Below are 21,704 nucleotides of genomic sequence, written 5' to 3' on the forward strand. Positions count from 1 at the left end.
CCTGAGGAAAATTATAAATACTTAATTCATGCCTTAGTAACCTCAAAACTTGATTATGCGAATAGCCTTTACTTAGGTTTAGAACTGTATCTGCTTTACCATCTGTAGATTATTCAGAACGCTGCAGCACATCTGATTCTGAAAATCCCGGCTCACTCCTCTGTCGCAGCCTCCTTGGACAGTCTACATTGGCTGCCCATTGTTAGCAGCAGCAAAAATAAAGCACTAACATTTGCTTTCACAGCTTGCGAGCAAAAAGGCCCTTACTACTTGAGAAGATTGCATCCCTACCAAAAGGAGAGATCACTGCACTCTAATGGACAAAAACCTTGCAGTGTTCCCAGGGTGGATGTATGACGTTACAACGCATACTTTTACCACGACTACCATTACCACGCAATTTTTACAACGCAGGATCCATTACAACGCAGTACCATTACAATGCATGTATTTACAACGCTGGTACCTTTACAACGCATACAATTACATCGTAAGTATTGGTAAGTTTAAAATATTTTTTTTAATGTAAATTAATTAAAATTAATATAATTTAATTTAATTTAATTAATTTTTTTAAATTTAATTAATAAATTTAATTTAATGTAATTACTTTATTTTAATGTAATTTAAATTTAATTGTATTTAATTTTTACCCTGTACCCCTTTACCCAAAAACCCAAAACTGACCGTTAATCTTAAAAATATCCCTTTACCCAAAAACCCAAAACTGACCCTAAACCCTAAAAATACCCCTTTACCCAAAAACCCAAAACTGACCCTAAACCCTAAAAATACCCCTTTACCCAAAAACCCAAAACTGACCCTGAACCCTAAAAATACCCCTTTACCCAAAAACCCAAAATTGACCCTGAACCCTAAAAATACCCCTTTACCCAAAAACTAAAAACTGACCCTGAACCCTAAAAATACCCCTTTACCCAAAAACTAAAAACTGACCCTAAACCCTAAAAATACCCCTTTACCCAAAAACCCCAAACTGACCCTGAACCTTAAAAATACCCCTTTACCCAAAAACCCAAAACTGACCCTGAACCCTAAAAATACCCCTTTACCCCAAAACCCAAAACTGACCCTGAACCCTAAAAATACCCCTTTACCCAAAAACCCAAAACTGACCTTGAACCCTAAAAATACCCCTTTACCCAAAAACCCAAAACTGACCCTGAACCCTAAAAATACCCCTTTACCCAAAAACTAAAAACTGACCCTGAACCCTAAAAATACCCCTTTACCCAAAAACCCAAAACTGACCCTAAACCCTAAAAATACCCCTTTACCCAAAAACCCAAAACTGACCCTGAACCTTAAAAATACCCCTTTACCCAAAAACCCAAAACTGACCCTGAACCCTAAAAATACCCCTTTACCCAAAAACCCAAAACTGACCCTGAACCCTAAAAATACCCCTTTACCCAAAAACCCAAAACTGACCCTGAACCCTAAAAATACCCCTTTACCCAAAAACCCAAAACTGACCCTGAACCCTAAAAATACCCCTTTACCCAAAAACCCCAAACTGACCCTAAACCCTAAAAATACCCCTTTACCCAAAAACCCAAAACTGACCCTAAACCCTAAAAATACCACTTTACCCAAAAACCCAAAACTGACCCTAAACCCTAAAAATACCCCTTTACCCAAAAACCCAAACTTATAATATTTTTAATAAAATTATATACTTACCAATACTTACGTTGTAATGGTATGCGTTGTAAAGGTACCTGCGTTGTAAATACATGCGTTGTAATGGTATTTCGTGGTAATGGATCTGCGTTGTAAAAAATGCGTGGTAATGGTAGGTCGTTGTAAAAGTTGCGTGGTAATGGTTGTATACCCCCAGGGTCTGCAAGGCAAGAAGAGGTGGTCTCTCCTTTTCGTTCCTGACTGTCAAACTCTGGAACTGTTTCCCTTTGACTCTTCGCGCCGACCAAATCAGTCTTTCGTAAAATTCTGAAGACATTTTTTTTTTATTCATAGGTCCCCTGTTCTAGGTTTGATTAATTGCCTGTTTTTCTTTTAAGCCACAAGCACAAGGAAGCCTCTTCCGATGCAGCCACGCGTTTTATACATTTACATTGTATTAGCTGCCTACCTTCAGCCCTCTCAATGGCTGGTGCTGAACACATTCCTCCCTACTTTTAGTTAATTCAGTTTTAAATATCAAGTGATGAATTGCCTGTTAACAGTGAAAACCCATAAACCAGGTTTCGATTAATGGCTCTGGTTATCATAAACTTTTGAACAAGCTATAAATATTCTACATTTCTGCGGCACGAAGAATACGCCAGATGTAATGGTATATTATGTTTGTGGATCTTTTTATTTCAAAATTAGATCTTTTAGAGAAATCCTTGAGCAAGCTACACAAATGATCCCTTGCAGAATTTAGAATTTTGTTTACTTTTCAGCAATTTGAAAGTAGGTATAAGACACAAAAAGGGGAAATGTCTGTGTTTGGCTATTTGCTAGGTCACAGACACAACGTTCCTTCATCTGTTATGTTATTTGGATTTTTAGGGCACACATATAGCCCTGAGAAGTGTATCCTGGCACTGGGAGATTACTGGATTGGTGGGAGATGATAAGGAGTTCCTTGAGGTAAAAGAACTAGGTTTTAAAATCGCTTTTACTTCCAGGTAGGGGCTTTCAGATCATAGAGTGAAAAGGCACTGATTCTAGTGATTGGTGGCCATATAATAGAAAGAGCAGTCACCTTATATGAAGCGCAATTTGCGTGGGATATGAGCTAAGTGGAGAGAAAATTAGCGTAAGAGTCTAGAGGGCCTGAGGAAAGAAATAATTTTATTTAAATAGTGAGGACCCAATTCAATTCAATTCATAAAGCTTTATTCGGTACATATAAAAATGACCATAAAAGCACATACAATATTCACAAAGGATCAGTACTGCAGAAGTATACAAAGTAAACATGTAAATTAAAACATCATGCTTTTCCTGGCATTAATAGATTTATATAAAAAAGTAGCAGTAAAAAAGCAGACATCGGAAAATTGCATGTTAAAAATCAATTTCATTGCATCATTTACAGAACGGACTCCGTATTTAATAAACATAGGTTTTAGATAAACAATATGTGGGTTCATGTAAAGATTGCATATCAAAAGAAAGTGCAATGTGCTCTGCTTAGATAGGCCATCACATGGGCAGGGTCCGGCCGGGTGTTTTTAAGGTGGGGGAAAGCCACCAGATGATGTACCAGCCCGAACCTAAGCCTGATGAGTACAAATCTATGTGAAGGACGAGTCACCTGGGTTAGATATAATTGATAACTTTCATTAACAGTGTATTTGTTGTAGAACATGGTAGAAAACAATTAGCCATTGTTAATTGCCCGCCTCTTGGCTCTATACAATAGAAATATTGACTTCAGCTCGCTTTTGGGTATTGCGGCAGCAGCATGCGGGTCAGCCAGTATATTTATGTCGAAAATTTCCTGGAAACTATAAACAATGTTTTTTAACCAGGGAATCTTAAGATAGTTGTCCAGTACGAGACAGTCCTCTATGACAGATCTATTAAAGGCTGTCTCCTCCTTTTGCCAGATGGATCGCCAGATCATAAGGGGCCTTAGGGATATCAAATCTGACAAATAATTAATCCCCAGTTCTCTATGTCTTAACTCAGTTGGGGCAGAGGTAGGTAGACATAATAGCTTTTTGAGGAAAAAAATGTCCTCGGTTTGCAGGCAGCTATCAGGGTAATATCCCCGTACCCCAGCCCCGTATAAGGCGATTGACACACATCTGGATTGGTAGATCTGCATCATATCCCTGGTGCGTCTGTCACCGATCTTTGCCGCGAATCTAATAACCCCGTGAGCACTTTTAGCCATTTTAGCACGGACGTTGGTAAATTCATGGGACCATGATCTATCTTTAGCGAAGGTAATTCCTAAGTAGCAGAATTTATCTACATGTAGCACTCTCTGACCATCTATAAAAAAGGCATGTGACCTCTTTCGGCTTACCCCACAGGTCATGGTGTGTTTTTTTTCCCTTATTGATAAGCAATTTCCTGTCTTTAATAAAAGCAGAAAATCTATCGATCAATCGTTGAAGGCCGATGGGGGTCCTAGATAGTAGCACGGCATTGTCCGCATATAACAATACCGGCACTTTAATCCCTTTTACCTGAGGCGCATCAGCAATTATGGTTTTTAAAACTACATCTATTTCATTAATAAACAAGGTAAAAAGCAGGGGGGCAAGGACACAGCCTTGTCTAATGCCCCTCTTGACACTAAATTTGGGAGTACACTCTCCTCTGACGCCATAGCGCACGCTGGTTTGCAGTTTTTTATAGAGCCGGGCTAAGAAGAAAATTATACCCTCGGGGGCCCCAAGCTCTAACAGGGTTGTCCATAGGATGGAATGATTCACCAGATCGAAAGCACTACTTAGGTCTGCGAAGCAGAGATAAAGAGAACCCTGTTTGGCCTGGGTATATTTCCCGATCAACAGGTCTAAATTTATGCACTGATCGAGAGTGCCGTGGCCTTTCCGGAAGCCATATTGGGTACTAGCCAGAATCCCATTAGCCTCCGCCCATTCTTCCAGCCTTACCAGCAATACTCTACTCATAATTTTGACTGGGAAGTCTAAAAGAGAGATAGGACGGTAGTTTTTAACATCCGACCTATCACCCTTCTTGTGGATCGGGATTATAATAGATTCTCCCCACGTTGAGGGGGCACCGCTACTCACAGCTGCATTAAATATGATTGTTAATATAGGACTCCACAGCGCCGGGCGGCTTTGTAGACATTAGCGGTGGGCGTAGTTCGCGAAGTAGCGCTACGCGAAGCTACGCGAAGTGCACTTCGCACTAAGTGAACTTCACGTAGCACTAAGCGAGCTGCGTAGCAGCATGTTCGCACTGTGCAAGATGCATTTTCAATGATTGCACAGTGCAAACAAGCATCCGGCACTGTGCAATCATTGAAAACGGCATCTTGCACAATGCGAGCTGTAGTTTTCTGCCGCTCGAGTAGATTTTTACTCGAGCGGCAGCTTTCTCAACGCAAACTGGTAGTTTCCCATCGCAAGTGGTCGCGAGCATGCATGACCACTCGCAATGAGAAACCTGACCTCCCCGCATTGAGAGTCTCGCCGGGATGTCATTTTGCTTGTTCGCGGTCGCGAACATGACATTGAGGACTGCGAACAAGCAAAAAATGACCGCTGCGCTACGCGGGTTCGCACTGTGCTACGTGCAGCTCGCGTAGTGCGAAGTTGCGCAAACTACGCAAACTACGCGAACTAGGCAAGCGTAGCGTAGTGCTTTGCCCAGGGTTAGTAGACATCTATAGGGACCCCATCCAGCCCCTGGGCCTTCCCCCCCTTACTGGCACTAATGCCTAGTTCTACCTCCACTACAGTAATACCCAAAGGCACAATCGGCCAGGAACTACAATTAATTCCATAAGGATAATCGGATTTAAATATGGTGGAGAAATGGGATACCCAGGCCTCACTAGTGATATTAGAAGTAAGCTCAGGGATAGAGTCATCTTTAAGGAAGGGGGAGTTGACCGAAGCCCAAAAAAGGGCACAATTGGACAATTCCACAGCCTGTGTCAATGTTTCCCAGGCCTGCTGTTGCAGCTCTCCCTTCCTACGCTTATGAGCAAGTTTATAATCTAATCTCAGCTGGATGATTAATTTCTGGTCCCTTGGCCTTGTCATTAATGCCTGCTTTAACTCAGTCAGGAGTGCCGTACAAGTATGATCAAACCAACCCTGGCTATGGTTGGTTTTCGCTTTTCCAGGCCTAGTAAATATTGCGTCTATAAATGTATTAATGCCACTAAAATTATCTAAAACCCGATCTGGGTCATTATCATGATTTAGGATATTGTTAATTTCTCCTAAACTCCCTTTAACGATGATACTTAAAAATTCCTCAGATTTTTCACCTTTCCATCTCAGTCTCACACCACTCGACCTATGTGGTTCAATATTCTCCACTGTTCTCACAGGGAGGACTGACCTGCCTACCCAGATAGTAGTTTCTAGGATGATACAATTATGGTCACTCAAAGAGGTTACTTCAATCCTAGGGGCAATACAATAAGAGACGATATTGGATGATACAATAACATGGTCAATAATAGAACTAGTGTTCCTATCCATATACGTGGGCACAATATGGCCATGTTCATCATTTAAATATTGTAAAATGTCCAAGTCATGGTCCGCCATGAATTTATTGAGTGACTCGCCATAGGTATTATGGTGAAAATGCAAGTCGTCCATTCCTGTGTTACTTTTAACCCCACAAACCTTTTGGGTAGACATTGCACCAATCGGGATGTTAAAATCACCCACCCAGATTAAATCAAAAATAACATTTGCCTCTGCGGTCAAGTTCTCTATGGCGACAGCTAAATCCTTCACAACTTGATGTCGCGTATTATCAAAAATATTATTGTAAAAATTAAATAAAAGTACATTGCGGCCATGCTTCTCATGCAACCAAAGGATCTGTACGTGGGCCCCAACACTCAAATACCTCTCCACAGTCAGGGGTTGATTAATGGAGACCAATATCAGAAGACCACCTTTCGCTCTTCCATACACGGAACCCTGTGCTAATAAGTTGTATGAAACAAAACCATCATAGCTTACTAGGTCCGTACACCATGTTTCTTGGAAACAAATGATATCGTGTGAGTTGATAAAATTCATCCAGACCAGTGTATCCCCTTTAAGGATGTGAGGACCCATATTGTTCACAGCTTTGCAGGTTTAGTAGAGGAGCTGAGGGAGTCAGTGAAGGTATCTGATATGACTGTAATCCAATGAGGGGGCGGGAAGATTCGGGAACAGCCTCTCTGCTACATTTTGTACCACCTGTAGTCTTTTAGTTAGATATTCTGGAATGTCTATACAAAGGGCATTACCATAGTTTAGTTTACTCGTGACTAAGGCTTGAGTGGCAGATTTACAAGTGTGGATTGACATCCAGCAAAAGGTTTTTTTGAGCATTTTAAGGATACGGAAACCGGAAGATGAGACAGCTGTGACTTGGTCAGCCGTTGTCAGGTGTTTATCATCAATGATCCATGTGTTTCTGCCTGAGTTTACAGGTTAGGGAGTAGGACCAAGCTCTAAAGGCCATCACTCATCAGACCAGTGTATCATGTTCCTTGCGAACAAGAAATCCTCAGTCTTGTTACCATTTAACTTTAGGCAATTTTTTCTCATTCAGCTGGCATAATCAAGCATTCATAAATGAAAACTGGTTTGAGGACTATGGATTTTGTCATATGTTGAGATGATTAGTTGAATGTTATTTGCTTCAGATATGGGCTCATAACTGAAAGATCTGACAATCTCTGCAATAAGGATGGGTATGGATTGAAAAAAGGTAAGGCTTAATGAGGAGCCCTGTGTGACCCCACATGTTATTTGTTAGGTGTTGGGCTAAAAAGAAGCAAGTAATATGGATTGAGAGAAGAAAGAAAGAAAGAAAGAAAGAAGAAAAGAAAGAAAGAAAGAAAGAAAGAAAGAAAGAAAGAAAGAAAGAAAGAAAGAAAGAAAGAAAGAAAGAAAGAAAGAAAGAAAGAAAGAAAGAAAGAAAGAAAGAAAGAATGAAAGAAAGGAGTGAAGCCACTGGAGCACGTTTGAGCATACACCAAAGTAGTGTGATACTGTGTTGTAAGAAATTGGGGTAGTAAAGGGGGGGATATGAGTACCAATCTTAAGTAATCACCACAGCCTTGTCAGAGTAAACCCTTACAGTCACTAAATTAACCTGAGCTCTACCCCGTGGTAGCTATAGCACCCAGCAGGTTTAATTAGGAAACAATCTGTAAGTATGTGTGCTGTACCAAAGCATTAAAAAAGTCAAAACACAGCACTAGAAAAATTCCAAACCAATTTTGATAAGTAGATGCAATTTTCATAAATAATAACACCAGAACGACAAATATCCAACAATAAGGGAAACCAGAGTTATGAATTTTTAAATTTTAAATGTGAAAATAGTGCCATAAAGCATTAGGCACCAATCTGGTTGCTCCTGACCAGTACCTAGGCGCAAGATAAGATGGACTGTGATGGAATATGGGTCGGATATAGAAACCAAGCTTAACCTGGTCGCAGGTTTTATCTTCAGGCCTAGGTCCATATTTATGTAGCCTTTATGTTGACTGTCCCTCAAGCAAGGCAACATAGGGACAATTCAAAGGCTTCAGTAATATCTACAAAGCCATGCAAAGCCTGATTCACGTGGCCTTTTGTGGCTTTGTCAAGAAATGTAACGCAAGCTAGCTGCTTGCACTGTGTTACGTAGCAGTTCAACTTGAAAGGCATTCCATGGATGGAGCATGGGCATTCCCATGTATCCACCCATGGATTTTGGCGCATTCTCAGATTTACAAAGTTCACATAGAAATACATCAAAATGCAACACCTTCACAAGTAAGGTATAAGAAAGGTCCCTCTTTTCACACAGCAGCATCGACTGACTGTGGAGAACTACCAACGGGACGGTCCAGCCTGCCCATAAGCAATGCATGGCCTTCTCTGTCCACCATGCCGGCATCCTCCCACTACACTCCCCTTGCTTCTTGCAGCCCTCTCCAATGCGAACAGAACTCGTGGCACAAAACTTGAGAAGGCAAACCTTCAGCAAGAGCAATCTGGGACTGTATCCGACCCAGGCTCCATCGAGGTCACCCTGAAATTTTGACTTTGATCCGGTCCAGTGAGACCATTTAGCCATGGTTGATGCTTTATGCTTTTAGGCACTATTTGTACCTTTATTCTTTAAAAATGCATACCACTGGTTTTACTGATTGGATATCTGTCATTTTATTCTCGTTTTACTTATTACATTTAGCTCTATGTTTCTAACCAGTCGTGGGATCTTTTTGTGTGGTGTTTTCTCTGTGTCACTGTTTGAAGTTTTGCACAAATGCTTTACACATTGTCTCTAAGTTAAGCCTGACTGCTCTGTACCAGGCTATCAGGGCGCTGAGCACAGGTTAATTTGGCGCTTGCTTGTGCCTTAACCTAGCTAGGATTGTGGTTGCTGCTTGACCAGGGCTCACACCCCAGTCAACCCGTAACCCAGTTTCTCACAAGTCATAATACTTTGAACTGTTTTGATTTCTCTGGCAACTTGCTCGATTTGTGACTTCTCTGGAATCAACGAGTGGGTAAATGACGGTCCATATGTTGCTTATAACTCTACGAGTCTCGATACGTCTAATTTAGAGGAACAAATCAAGGGCTCACATGCTATGGTGTTAATGTGAGATTGCTAGCTAAAAAATAAAATCAGTCTGCAATAATATTTGTTAGAGAAACGTGGACCGATAACTCCTCTGGTCCAGGTTTGATTGTCACTATACCAAGTGGCCACTCTATTTTCAGACACAACTACACAAATTAACCCCTTCCATGCTCATGACGAGCTCAGCTCGTCATGGCATATACATCTCAGGTGCTCATAACGAGCTGAGCTCGTCATGACCACACCCGTTTTTGTTGCTGTCCAGCACAGCAGGGGAAACTCTTAAGCAGCGATGTGGTTAATGCAATAGGGGTTTGGCCATTGTAAATCAAGAAGTTATATTAGAAGTTACATTTTGAACTAACATTAGCCTCACACTGCGAACCTCTTTTTCTACGCAATTAATTGTTGGGAGACTCACTCAATTTCGAATCTGTTAATATATCGCCCCCGGAATCCAAAGCGGATTTTTAAGAAGTTTGAGTGCATTGTTAGAACATTTTCTGCTTTCTACTACCTTCTTCATATTAGGGGATTTTAACTTTCATTCAAAGTGTAATGAGAATTCTCAAACATTAGCCTTGCTGGAAACAGTGAAAAGTTTTGAATTCTCGCAACTGTTAATAGCTCAACTCATTTTGCCGAACATAGGGGTATATTTACAAAGAAATGGCGCAGCACGGCAAGACATTTAGCTGCGCCGTGCTGCATCATTTAAAAAATGCAGGGATGCGCCATATTTACAGGAATACAGTGCACCCCTGTGTTTTCCCTTGCACCAGGGCCAGAAAAGCTGCCTAGGGCCAAAGCAAACACCCTTGCGCCATGGTTCAATGGTGGCTGCATTGTAGGGATGATTGTTTATTTGCAGGAAGGGACACCTTCCCGCACATAAACAATTACTAACGGCCATTTACTTCTTCTATGTGCAGCACATATAGTAAGAGCAAAAAACGAGGAGAAATAAAAGTATTTCTCCTCATTGCAGCATTTTAATGCCTGCTTCTCAATGCATCAGTTTTTGGCGCGGCCTCAGAATTACACATCTTTGTAAATCTGGGGCAGCATCAAAAAGCAATGTGTGATGCCTTGGAATGCCTACAGCAACATCCATTGCACACCCCTTTGACACAGATAGCTTTGTCAAAGGTACGATATTTACAAGGCGGCATTAAGACACACAAAGTGGCTTAGCGCCGCTCTGTAAATATGGAGCAGGGCATTGCACCACTAGAGCATCGCAAAAAGTGATGCTCCGGTGGCGCAATGCCCTTGTAAATATGCCCAATACTCTAGATAGTTTCTCTTCTGTAAAACATCCTTGAGCTAGGATTCCACTCTATGCCCCAGTTGGTCAGACCATAAAGTGGCGGTTTTTAAGCTTAAAACCTGAGATTTATGCCTGTTTATATCCACCTTAGGCCTGGTGCGAAAATCTCACCCAGGGCGAAAAATTACACCCACCAATAATACCCTTGATTCTATATTTCTTTTTAAAACTGTAGTGACTAAAAGTAGTAAGCCAACAGCTACCTGGTTTTCTAATAATCTTAGAGCTTTCAAACAAAAATGGCAGAGCTAGGAACAAAAAAGGCAGAAAAAGTATGAATCTCGTGAAAAAGAGAAATATAAAGCTCTAATTCATGAGCATAAAGCTCTAATTATTCATGAAAAAGCTAATTACTTTTTGACCGGGATCACCTTAGCTAGAATTTCTTCTAAAGAACCCTTCACTATAGTTAAAGCTCTTACTCATCATTCTAATATTAACAAAGGTGGAGTCACTCAATTCTTTTTTTTTAAGTTAGCATAATTCTTCCCCAAAAAAGTAAAACTGGTCTACCAAGAACATGCATCATCCAGTCAAGAAGACACTGTCTTAAGCCTTTCTAGAACTCCTGTAGTAGCCTTCTTGCTTGCTTCAAAATTGCTTTAAACATACTAAAAATCTGATAAATAACTAGGTCTGCTCCATCAAATGAGGAGATTCATCTGATCCTTATCCCCATCCCCCCGCCCCCAATTCCGCATGTAAGTCCATCAGTCTTTGCAAGGAATCTCACTGAGATTTTAAATATTATAATCAGTACATGCAGTTTTTCTAAAACCTTGAAATCAGCAACAGTTATTCCTCTGGTAACAAAAAGCTTACTGGATCCTAAAAATGTCTGTCTCAATTCTCACAAGAACCTGCTCCTATATTTTATAAGCATTTGCAGGAAATTGGACTTTAAATGAAGAGAAATTGTTTGAAGCTCAATGAGGATAAAATGGAGCGGACTTGTAAGCTAGGTTCTCCTCCTACTCCTGCTAAAGCGTGGAGACATTGTGAGTATTCTTTAGAGGTAAGCTTGCTTTTTCTGCTTAGGTCAATCAGGTTAGTTCCTTTTGCTTTTACATCATCAGAATTTTAAAGATTTTTTCTGTTTAGTCTCCTTGATCTCCATAAATAAGTGCTGCTAGCTCTGATTCTGTCCCTGAATGATTACTGTAATGCGCTATAGTTGAACATACAGCAGCTGTCTCTCAATTAGCGTCAATCAGTCCAAAATGCCTTAGCCAGATTGATACTGGATACACCAAAATGTATTTAAGTTTTTAAATAATTATCTAAGTTGCAGTGGCTCCATGTGAGGAAGCAGATCACAATGGTATCTCTTTGTGTGGGTCAGAAAGCCTTACATAATGTAGGCTATAGGTATCAGAGCTAAATTCCTATAGTATGCTCCCTCAAGAACCCTTTGACCTCCTCATGTAAAAATATAGTCACACATAACGTGTATCACTCATCCAGGAGCGATATATTTTTCTCTTGGGTAACTGCCAGATTATGACACGATCTTCCTTTAGAGATTATCCATTCAGAGCCACACTCTATAGGAAGGTCTTAAACACCTAGCTTTTCACAACTGAGTTATGCATTTCCTAAGGTTTATAATATGAATTCCTGTCTTTTCCAGTACTTTTTTAGTGCCAAGACACCGATGGGTATAAGTGCACTCAATAAATCTCTTTTTCATTTCATCCTACCAGAGGAACAGAAAAACTCCCACCACCCCTTCCCTTTGCCTCACTACTTGGAGCAAGTTCACACATCATCTGAGTGCAGCAGCAGGCTGTAACAAGGGACACAAGCTAGAGATGCCACATTGGTCAGTGCTCTAGTCTTTTAGTCTGGCCTCGCTATTTAATGAGCATCAGGATGCAGACCCATGTCCATTTATTTAAACTCACAAGAGCATACTCTCAGGAAGAACTTCTTCAGCTCTAAGCGCCTCTGGGAAAGGACTGCTATCATAGCATAGATCCAAATGATGTCTCCCTTACATGTACCTAATGTAAAAATAACTTGGGGATAAATGAGACAATGACCCACAACACTAAGGGGCCCATTCTGATGTCGGGCGGATTGCCCCCGCCAGGCTGGCGGTAGCCACCGCCGGCCTGGCGGGGGCAATCAGCCTCCGACATCCTCTCCAGAATTCCCCGCGCCATATTGGAATGGCGGGGGGGGACCGCGGCAGACGGAAAGACCGTCCGCCGCTTTTCCGCCCCGGTCGCCTTGCGGGCGGGGCGGAAAATTTTTAATATGGTGGCGGTGTCTATTAGACACCGCCACCATATTAGCATGGGCTTTCAGACATGCCTTTCCGTGGCGGCAATGCCGCCTCAGAAAGGCATGCAGTCTTCACTCTGGGGGCCCCCTGCGGGCCCCCAGAGTGAAGGAGGGGTGGGGGTTGCACACGGGTGCACGGGTGTACCTGTGGTACCCCCTTCATTTGCATAAACAAAGCGGCAGGCACCGCGCGGTGCCTGCCGCTTTGTTTATGCAAATGCTGTAATGCATTTTTAGCATTGTGGTGGGCGGTGCTGAGAGCACCGCCCGCCACAATGCTAAAAATGCAGGATGTGCCCGCCAGTGTGGCGGGCACATCCTAATACCCCCCACGGGATCCCCGCCCATGTGGCGAGCAGTCCCGAATTCCGAAAGGATGGCAGGCGGACTAAGTCCGCCCATCATCCTAATGACCCCCTATGTCAGAACATTCTAACGAAGCAAGCCAAAAATTGAGTCTGTACTTGGTTAACTGCAGGTCCCTTCCCAAACAGAAACATAGCTCTTTACCCTTCTTGCAGAACCCCACCAAAATAAAATAGGTGGTGGGGTTGCCATTATTTTCCAGAAAGATATACATTGGAAATGTTCTACTATTCGAAAGTCTTGCGTTTGCAATAGATCTCCCTACTTTCACCTTCCGAGGGTTACTGATGTATCACCCCCCACGGATCTTCATTCCAGTTTATTCAGGAACAGCCAGACATAGTGGCAGAACAAACCCTACAGATGGCTAATTTTATTGTGATGAGCAACCTAAACCTACATTTGGAAGACAGTAGCTGTGATAATGCAAACATTTAATATAGGACCTCTCAGCCATTTAGTTTAGGCAACGAGTCACGTTCCCTACGCTCAAAAAGGTCATCTTCTTGAACCCATTTTCTTGAATATGCCCAATTTGAGATCTGCAACCCCACTCCTACTATGTTCGTCTGATCATTATTTCGTTCAATTCCGTTTTGATAGAGTAGGAAGTAAAGATATCCATATACTGCAGCCACATTTTAGTCAGAGCTGGTCGACACTGGATGCCGCTAGTTAGGAATCCTCCCTTCACAGTTCCATCCCCATTATGAAGGGAGAAATATCAGAAATGTATTCTAAATTCGGGCAGTGGATAGCATATCTCTGGATAAACTAATCCCCAAGAGGCAGCAGAAAATCAATCACTCCCAGGCTTGTGCTACATGGTTCACCACTGATCTGATAGTCCTAAAAAAGGAATGGAAATGAATGGAAAGAAACTGGAGAAAACAATATAATACAACTAGCAAACAAATCCAAAAGGATACAGTAAAAAAAATATCATCATGATATAAGGAAAGCTCGAACCTCCATCCTCAGTAATACGTTTGATAATACCGCCAACTCCTCTAAGGAGATTTTCAAAACTGTCAATTCCTTTATGAAACCACCCACGATACAATCGGGTCCAAAAGCTTTGGTGGCTCAATGTAACATATTAGCAAATTACTTCCAAGAGAAAGTCAATGATATATTTGTGTCTCCCTGCCTAGGGAAATGGCCCCAAATACAGCCACAAACAAATCACCTACAGGGGATGGCTAAGGAGAACTTGTCAGCTTTCCAGAGGTCAGAATTTACGACTTTGTAGATATTCTTCACTCAATTAAATAATGATCCCCATTTGACCCGCCTCCCCCCCTTAACATTCTCATTGTTCCTGTTCTGGCTAACACACTCAACCACTTGCCTGAGCGCTACATAGCTGGAAACACACAACAGTGACACCACTGAAAGAATCCATCTATAGATCCCGCATGAGCTGAAAACTATAGACCTATTTGTTTGCCCCCATGTGTCCAGTGGTGGGTGGGGGAAAGTGATCGCACAGCAGGGGGAGCGCTGGGAGAGTTTAATACATTTATTAAAAAAAAAGGAAAAGGCTTACCCTAAGTTGCCAGCCGTGTCCCACGTGGGGATTGGACTGAGTAGGCTGGAAAGATGCTCCGCTCCGCTCAGGGAGTCTGTGTGGGTTTCTCCATCCCGGCTCTTCAATACAGCCGTGTAAGGGAAACATAAGTGCGCATGTGTGTTTTGGTCGGCCTGAGACGGCCAGCCAGATAGATGCGCACTTATAGAGTACACATAGCACTCCTCATACCCACTCCCATGCCCCGGCCCTTCCCCTCCCTGCACACACTGGCTGAGCCAGCTGATTAAATATAAAACAATAATGAAATATCATTTTATTTTTTACTAGCTGGCTCTGAGCTAGTGGGGCGACTCTCCTCTGCCATTGCAGAGGAGACGCCCCTGCAGGTGTCAGTAAAATTGTTGAGACATTTGTTAATAAAAACCTCTCCTCATTTTTGGAGGATTAGGGAATCCTATACCCCACTCAACCTGGTGCACAGACAGAATATCGAGTTTTGAATGTCGACATACACAAATATCGAGTTGGAAATATTGTGATGCAGAAATATCAACTGCAAGAATATTGTGGTCAAGAATATCGACTTGGAGGTAAGAAATAATGTTTTTGAAAATATCGAAGTCATTAATATCGTTTGCAAAAATATCCATTTTTTTTTGTATAAGTATTGCTTTTGTTTTTTAATATATCTGTTACATTTATAGTAGTGATTATTTTTATGTTTAGTTCTGTAGCGGGTTGGGGGATAATGGGGTAAAAGGGTGGAAAGTAATTTAATAATAATAAATACATTATTATTTTTTCTTTATTAGTATTTCTTCAATTTAGATTTTATAGTGTTAATTGTGGGAATTAATTTATTATTAAATATGCATTAATTGATTGTTAATTATGATGAATTATTTAATTGGTAATTATGTTAATTGTGTCTTTTTTTAGGAGTGGGGTGTGGGTTTAAGAAGGAATAGGGTGGGCAGTTATTTAATTATAATACATGTATTAATATTTTTTATTCAATAATATTCATTTAATTTACATTTTAAAGTGTAAATTGTGGGAATTAATGTATTAATTATTTATTCATTGCTTGTTAATTATTATTAAATAATTGGTAATTAAATATGTAAATGTTATTTGTTTAGGAGCGGGTGGTAGGGTTTATAGGGGAATAGGGTGGGAAGTAATTTATTTATAATTAATTATTATTTGTCAATGCTAATTAATTAATTATAATTTTAATATGGCAATTGTGTAATTCATTTTAGATGTGAGTTGTGGGGTTTATAGTGGTAAAGGGTGGAAAGTAATATATTTTAAATTAATTAATACCTTTCTGTTAATTGATATTAATTTATTAATTTTAAGTTAGTTATGGAAATTGTGTAATGATTTTTAGGTGTGGGTTATGGCATTTATTGGGGTAGAGGGTGGAAAGTGATTTATGTTTAATAATTTAATAGTTAGTTGATCATTAATATTAATTCATAAATTCATAAATATTTATGGTAATTGTTTATTTTTATTTTGTGTGTGGGGTTCGGTTTTATGGGATAACATTTGGGGAGTAAATTAATTTTTATCTCTTTTAATTTGTTTTTTAATTAATTATATATCTTTAATTGATAATTAACTATGTTAAATATGGAAGTATTTTTTTCTAATTTAGATTACATTTATGTACATTTATGTAATAATTAAGGTTTTTGATTGTAAATAATTTCTATTAAAAATAATTATTTGTTATTTATTTGTAAATGTTTTTAAAAAAAACTTTCTAGGTATTTATTAGATCTTTTTAACATTCTAATATGTTTTTATATTATGTACATTTTTTATATTTTCATATATGTTTTCTTTTTTTTTTTTTAGAATCTTTGGTGTTGTAGTTGATATTTTGTTTGTTTTTATTTTTGAACTGACTGCAACAGTATTATTAATTTTTAACCCTCTGCTATCCAACACTTTCCCTACTGTTGCAGTCACTGGAGTGGGAATAGTAATTTTTACTTCTCCGCTATCCAACACTTTCCCTACTGTTGCATTCACTGGAATGGTAATAGTCATTTTTACCCCTCAGCTACCCAACACTTTCCCTACTGTTGCACTCACTGGAGTGGGAATAGTAATTTTTACCCCTCCGCTATCCAACATTTTCCCTACTGTTGCAATAATTGGAGGGGCATATTATTTTTTACCCCTTGGCTATCGAACATTTTGCCTATTGTTGCACTCACCGGAGTGGGAATAGTTATTTCTACCCCGCTGCTGTATATTTATCAAATTTTTAAATAAATTAAAATTATTAGTTTGATATTTGTTTTAAAGTAAATATATATATATAAACCTACGAAAGGATATGCTACCAGTGAATTCAGAGAGCACATGGAAGGGATTCAGAAAGGAAAACATCCTTTCTGATCGTGCTGGAGATGTGGCATTTTCGAGGCACGTTTGAATAAATTGAGCACTGTGCCAAAAGAAAAACTACAAACAACTAGGACCAGTTTTAATTTTATTTTCTCCACTGAAACAACGTGCAGGTAAAATAAAAAGAAGATTTCCTCACATGTACTCCCAAAAAGACCTTACCTGCATTATGGGAAATGTAGTGCATAACGAACTGGTCATGTGACTCAATGTGTTTTTAAAGCATGCACCTGCACTTTGCATATTAAATGGCTTCCACCTGTGAGCAAGGCGACATGGATCGTCGAAACGCGTAAGGAGAAGGAAGCTCCTTTGTGCTGCTGTGTCACGAATAAATGTAACTTTCCAGCATCGGGCCTCTATTTTGGTGCTTCATGTTTGTGAAATCTGTGGGCTGCTCCGTGCCCACTGTTGAAAGAGGCCACCCTCAAGGGTCGAGGGCTCCGGTACTCGGAGGATGTTTTCTGTGATGTTTAACGAGGAGCATGACCCACTTGTACTCTCTAGACCTACGAAAGGATATGCTACGAGTGAATTCAGAGAGCACATGGAAGGGATTCAGAAAGGAAAACATCCTTTCTGATCGTGCTGGAGATGTGGCATTTTCGAGGCACGTTTGAATAAATTGAGCACTGTGCCAAAAGAAAAAATACAAACAACCAGGACCAGTTGCAATTTTATTTTCTCCACTGAAACATCGTGCAGGTAAAATAAAAAGAAGATTTCCTCACATGTACTCCCAAAAAGACCTCACCTGCATTATGGGAAATGTAGTGCATAACGAACTGGTCATGTGACTCAATGTGTTTTTAAAGCATGCACCTGCACTTTGCATATTAAATGGCTTCCACCTGTGAGCAAGGCGACATGGATCGTCGAAACGCGTAAGGAGAAGGAAGCTCCTTTGTGCTGCTGTGTCACGAATAAATGTAACTTTCCAGATCTGTGGGCTGCTCCGTGCCCACTGTGGAAAGAGGCCACCCTGAAGGGTCGGGGACTCCGGTACTCGGAGGATGTTTTCTGTGATATATATATATATATATATATATATATATATATATATATATATATATATATATATATGAAAAACAAGACCTCCTCTCAAGTGACAGAAGCAGAAGCCTCAGCGGGGATTAAAAGCAGCTCCGTTTATTGTTCACAAATAAATGGCGAATGCATTTCGGCCGGTTTGGACTTCGTCAGCGCCTGCGGTGGATATAAATGAAACTCACGTTTCTGCAGTCCTTAAAAAGCCCAACCAAGTAACGGCTCCGCCCCTCGGCACTAATTTACTCAGTTCAGCTGGTCACAGAAGATCTCCGGACTCAGTTTCCCAGGATGCAGCAGTGGCTCCGAGGTGAGTGGTGCTCCGGGTCGTTCTCGGTAAAGTCCGAGAAAATAGCTAAGGGTTTGGCTTTCTGCATAGCGTGCTGTAACTCCGCAATTCATGGTGCTGCTTCAGGTCCCCTCACCCCATCTGCCAAATGTCCGAGTTCAAAATCAACAGAGGCAGGGAGACAGTGCAACCCGCCCAAGTCGTGGCAATGCCTCGGTAAACCGCTCCAAATGTCGTCGGAAATGCTGGCGAGCCTGAAGATTTTCCATAGCATGAAAGAAACAAAATGCCGTAGCATAGACCAGAGTCTCCAGGCCACTTACGATGAGGGGGCTGCTGAACGCGCATCTGGAATGCGCGTGAAATTGATGAAAAACAAGACCTCCTCTCAAGTGACAGAAGCAGAAGCCTCAGCGGGGATTAAAAGCAGCTCTGTTTATTGTTCACAAATAAATGGCGAATGCATTTCGGCCGGTTTGGCCTTCGTCAGCACCTGCGGTGGATATAAATGAAACTCACGTTTCTGCAGTCCTCAAAAAGCCCGACCAAGTAACGGCTCCGCCCCTCGGCACTAATTTACTCAGTTCAGCTGGTCACAGAAGATCTCCGGACTCAGTTTCCCAGGATGCAGCAGTGGCTCCCAGGTGAGTGGTGCTCCGGGTCGTTCTCGGGAAAGTCCGAGAAAATAGCTAAGGGTTTGGCTTTCTGCATAGCGTGCTGTAACTCCGCAATTCATGGTGCTGCTTCAGGTCCCCTCACCCCATCTGCCAAATGTCCGAGTTCAATCGGTAAATAAATATATATATATATATGTATATTACATTTTGTACATGTATGTTTACATTTGATTAAATTAAATGTATTTCTTATATTTGGTAAAATGTATATTACATCCAAATAAGTTTTTAAAAGTTAATTTTATTATTTAATATATTTAACATTATTTTTTACAGATATAAAATATCGATATTTTGTACATTGATATTTTTTACATTAATTTTTATAACTCGATGTTTGTGTATGGGGATATTTTGGGCGTCGATATTCTATCAGTGAAGCACTCAACCCTGCTTTTAGGCTGGAAATAGTAAGGAAACAGCTTTGTTAGCTGTTACCGATTAACCATATTCGGAGAACTCCGCTCCGCTGGTGGAACTTGCGGATTTTTGCGTACTCTGCGTTCTGCTGAGAACTCGAAGTTTATGCACAACTCCGACTCCGCAGCGGAGCGGAGTTCAGCCCCCAGACCCTTCCCGCCTCCACCCCCTCAATAAATATTTTTAAAATAAAAATAAAAATTAAGGTAAAAAACACACTTACCTTTATCTTGGCATCTATGGGCTGCCCTCCTCCTCCTCCTCCTCACCGTGGTCTCACCCGCAGAATCCCCTATGTCAGACGTACATCATGGTAGGATTGCACATGTGCACGGAGTCTTACCCATGACATAGTCTGACGTAGGGGTTTCAGTTTGCGGAAGAGACCACAGCGAGGAGGAGAAGGGCAGCCTGAAGATGCCGCAATGAAGGTAAGTGTATTTAATTTTTACCTTAATTATTATTTTTAAAAAAAATATTTATTGATTGGTGATGGAGTTATTGCCCAACTCCGTGGAGCTTCGCATAGAGCAACTACACCAGCTCCACCCGGGCCTGTTACCGATGAGCTAAAAAAGATTCTGGCTCAACGTGGCTCTGCCGCAGCTTTGCTATTGGACTTAAGCACTGCTTTCGACACAGTTTCCCACCCAATACTAACCAAGAGTGGAAGAAGTTGGTTTCTCTGGAACTTTTCTTAAAAGGTTTGCCTCATTTCTGAGCAACAGAAGCATCCAAATACGCAAGGAAACATTCTTCTCAGACTTAGTTAGTGGAACAGAGTGTGCCCCGGGGCTCTTCGTTGAGCCCCACGCTGTTACGTTTTTATGTTCGCCCACTGGCAGATATTTATAAATGGGCATGATGTCTCAATGGTGTCATACACGGATGACGCACAAATCCTCATCTTATTAACCCGGAAACACAGCAGCACTCTCAGACCAACTAAATGCCTGTTTAAAGAAAGTAACTGACTAGATGTCCAGAAGCAGTCTTAAACTAAATGGGGATAAAACCGAGGCATTGGTAGTCACAATAACTTCTCCCACTGGACAGAACAATGCTGGCCCAACTCCTTGGGAGACCTTCACCCCCGAAAAGTTGAAATAAATAGCCATGGTTCACTATGGAGGTCTAAATAAAGGAAACTAGCTGCCAGCTGCCTTGGTCTGCTCAAAACTTTTTAAAAGGTTCTGAGCTGTCTACCCTCTACCACCTGCAGAATGGTAGTCCATGACTTGTGCTCTCCCACCTGGACTGCGGGAGTTTGCTAAACTTGAGCAGTCCTCTTTTTGTGGTTAAAAGTCTCCAAGTGGTTCAGAATGACACAGCACTCATCCTGCTAAAAAATCACAAAGCACCGTTCTGTTTCCTCCACTCTGACATCTCTTCACTGGATGCCAGTATCCAAAAATATACAATTCAAATCTCTCCACATAGCCCATTGGGCAATGCACAACCAAGGCCCACATCTTCTACTGCAGCTGTTAAGCCTGTACAGCCCTAAAATACGTTCATGATTTGCTAACCAGAAGCTTTTCGCAGTGCCTGTGGTCAAGAAAGAAAGGAGTAGTAGGCGTTTGTTCACCTACCTGGCTTCCAAACTTTGGAACACGCTGCCACTACCAATAAAAAAGGTCAAGGGAGAAGTCAGTGTTAGAAAATAACTGAAAACTGACCTGTTTGACTAGCATGCCACTTACTAAGGAGGACTATGCAACGGACATGACATTTAGGGCTAGGAGGCCTGTTGGGTCCCTATGTGCTTTAGAAGTGTCTCATATAGTATAGTATAGTAAAGTATAATACAGTAATGTATAGTATAGTATAGTATAGTATAGTATAGTATAGTATAGTATAGTATAGTATAGTATAGTATAGTATAGTATAGTATAGTTTAGTATAGTATAGTATAGCTGCCAGATTACAACAGTAGCTCATGCAAGCAGGCTTCTGGAGACTTTAGGCAGGGAAAAGGTACCTTTCTAAAAGTACATTTTTCAAAATATTTAATACAAATCTGGCTTTACCAGTGAAATCAGCTTG

The sequence above is a fragment of the Lissotriton helveticus genome, chromosome 2_1, assembly GCF_964261635.1.
Source record: "Lissotriton helveticus chromosome 2_1, aLisHel1.1, whole genome shotgun sequence".
In the NCBI taxonomy this organism is placed as follows: domain Eukaryota; kingdom Metazoa; phylum Chordata; class Amphibia; order Caudata; family Salamandridae; genus Lissotriton; species Lissotriton helveticus.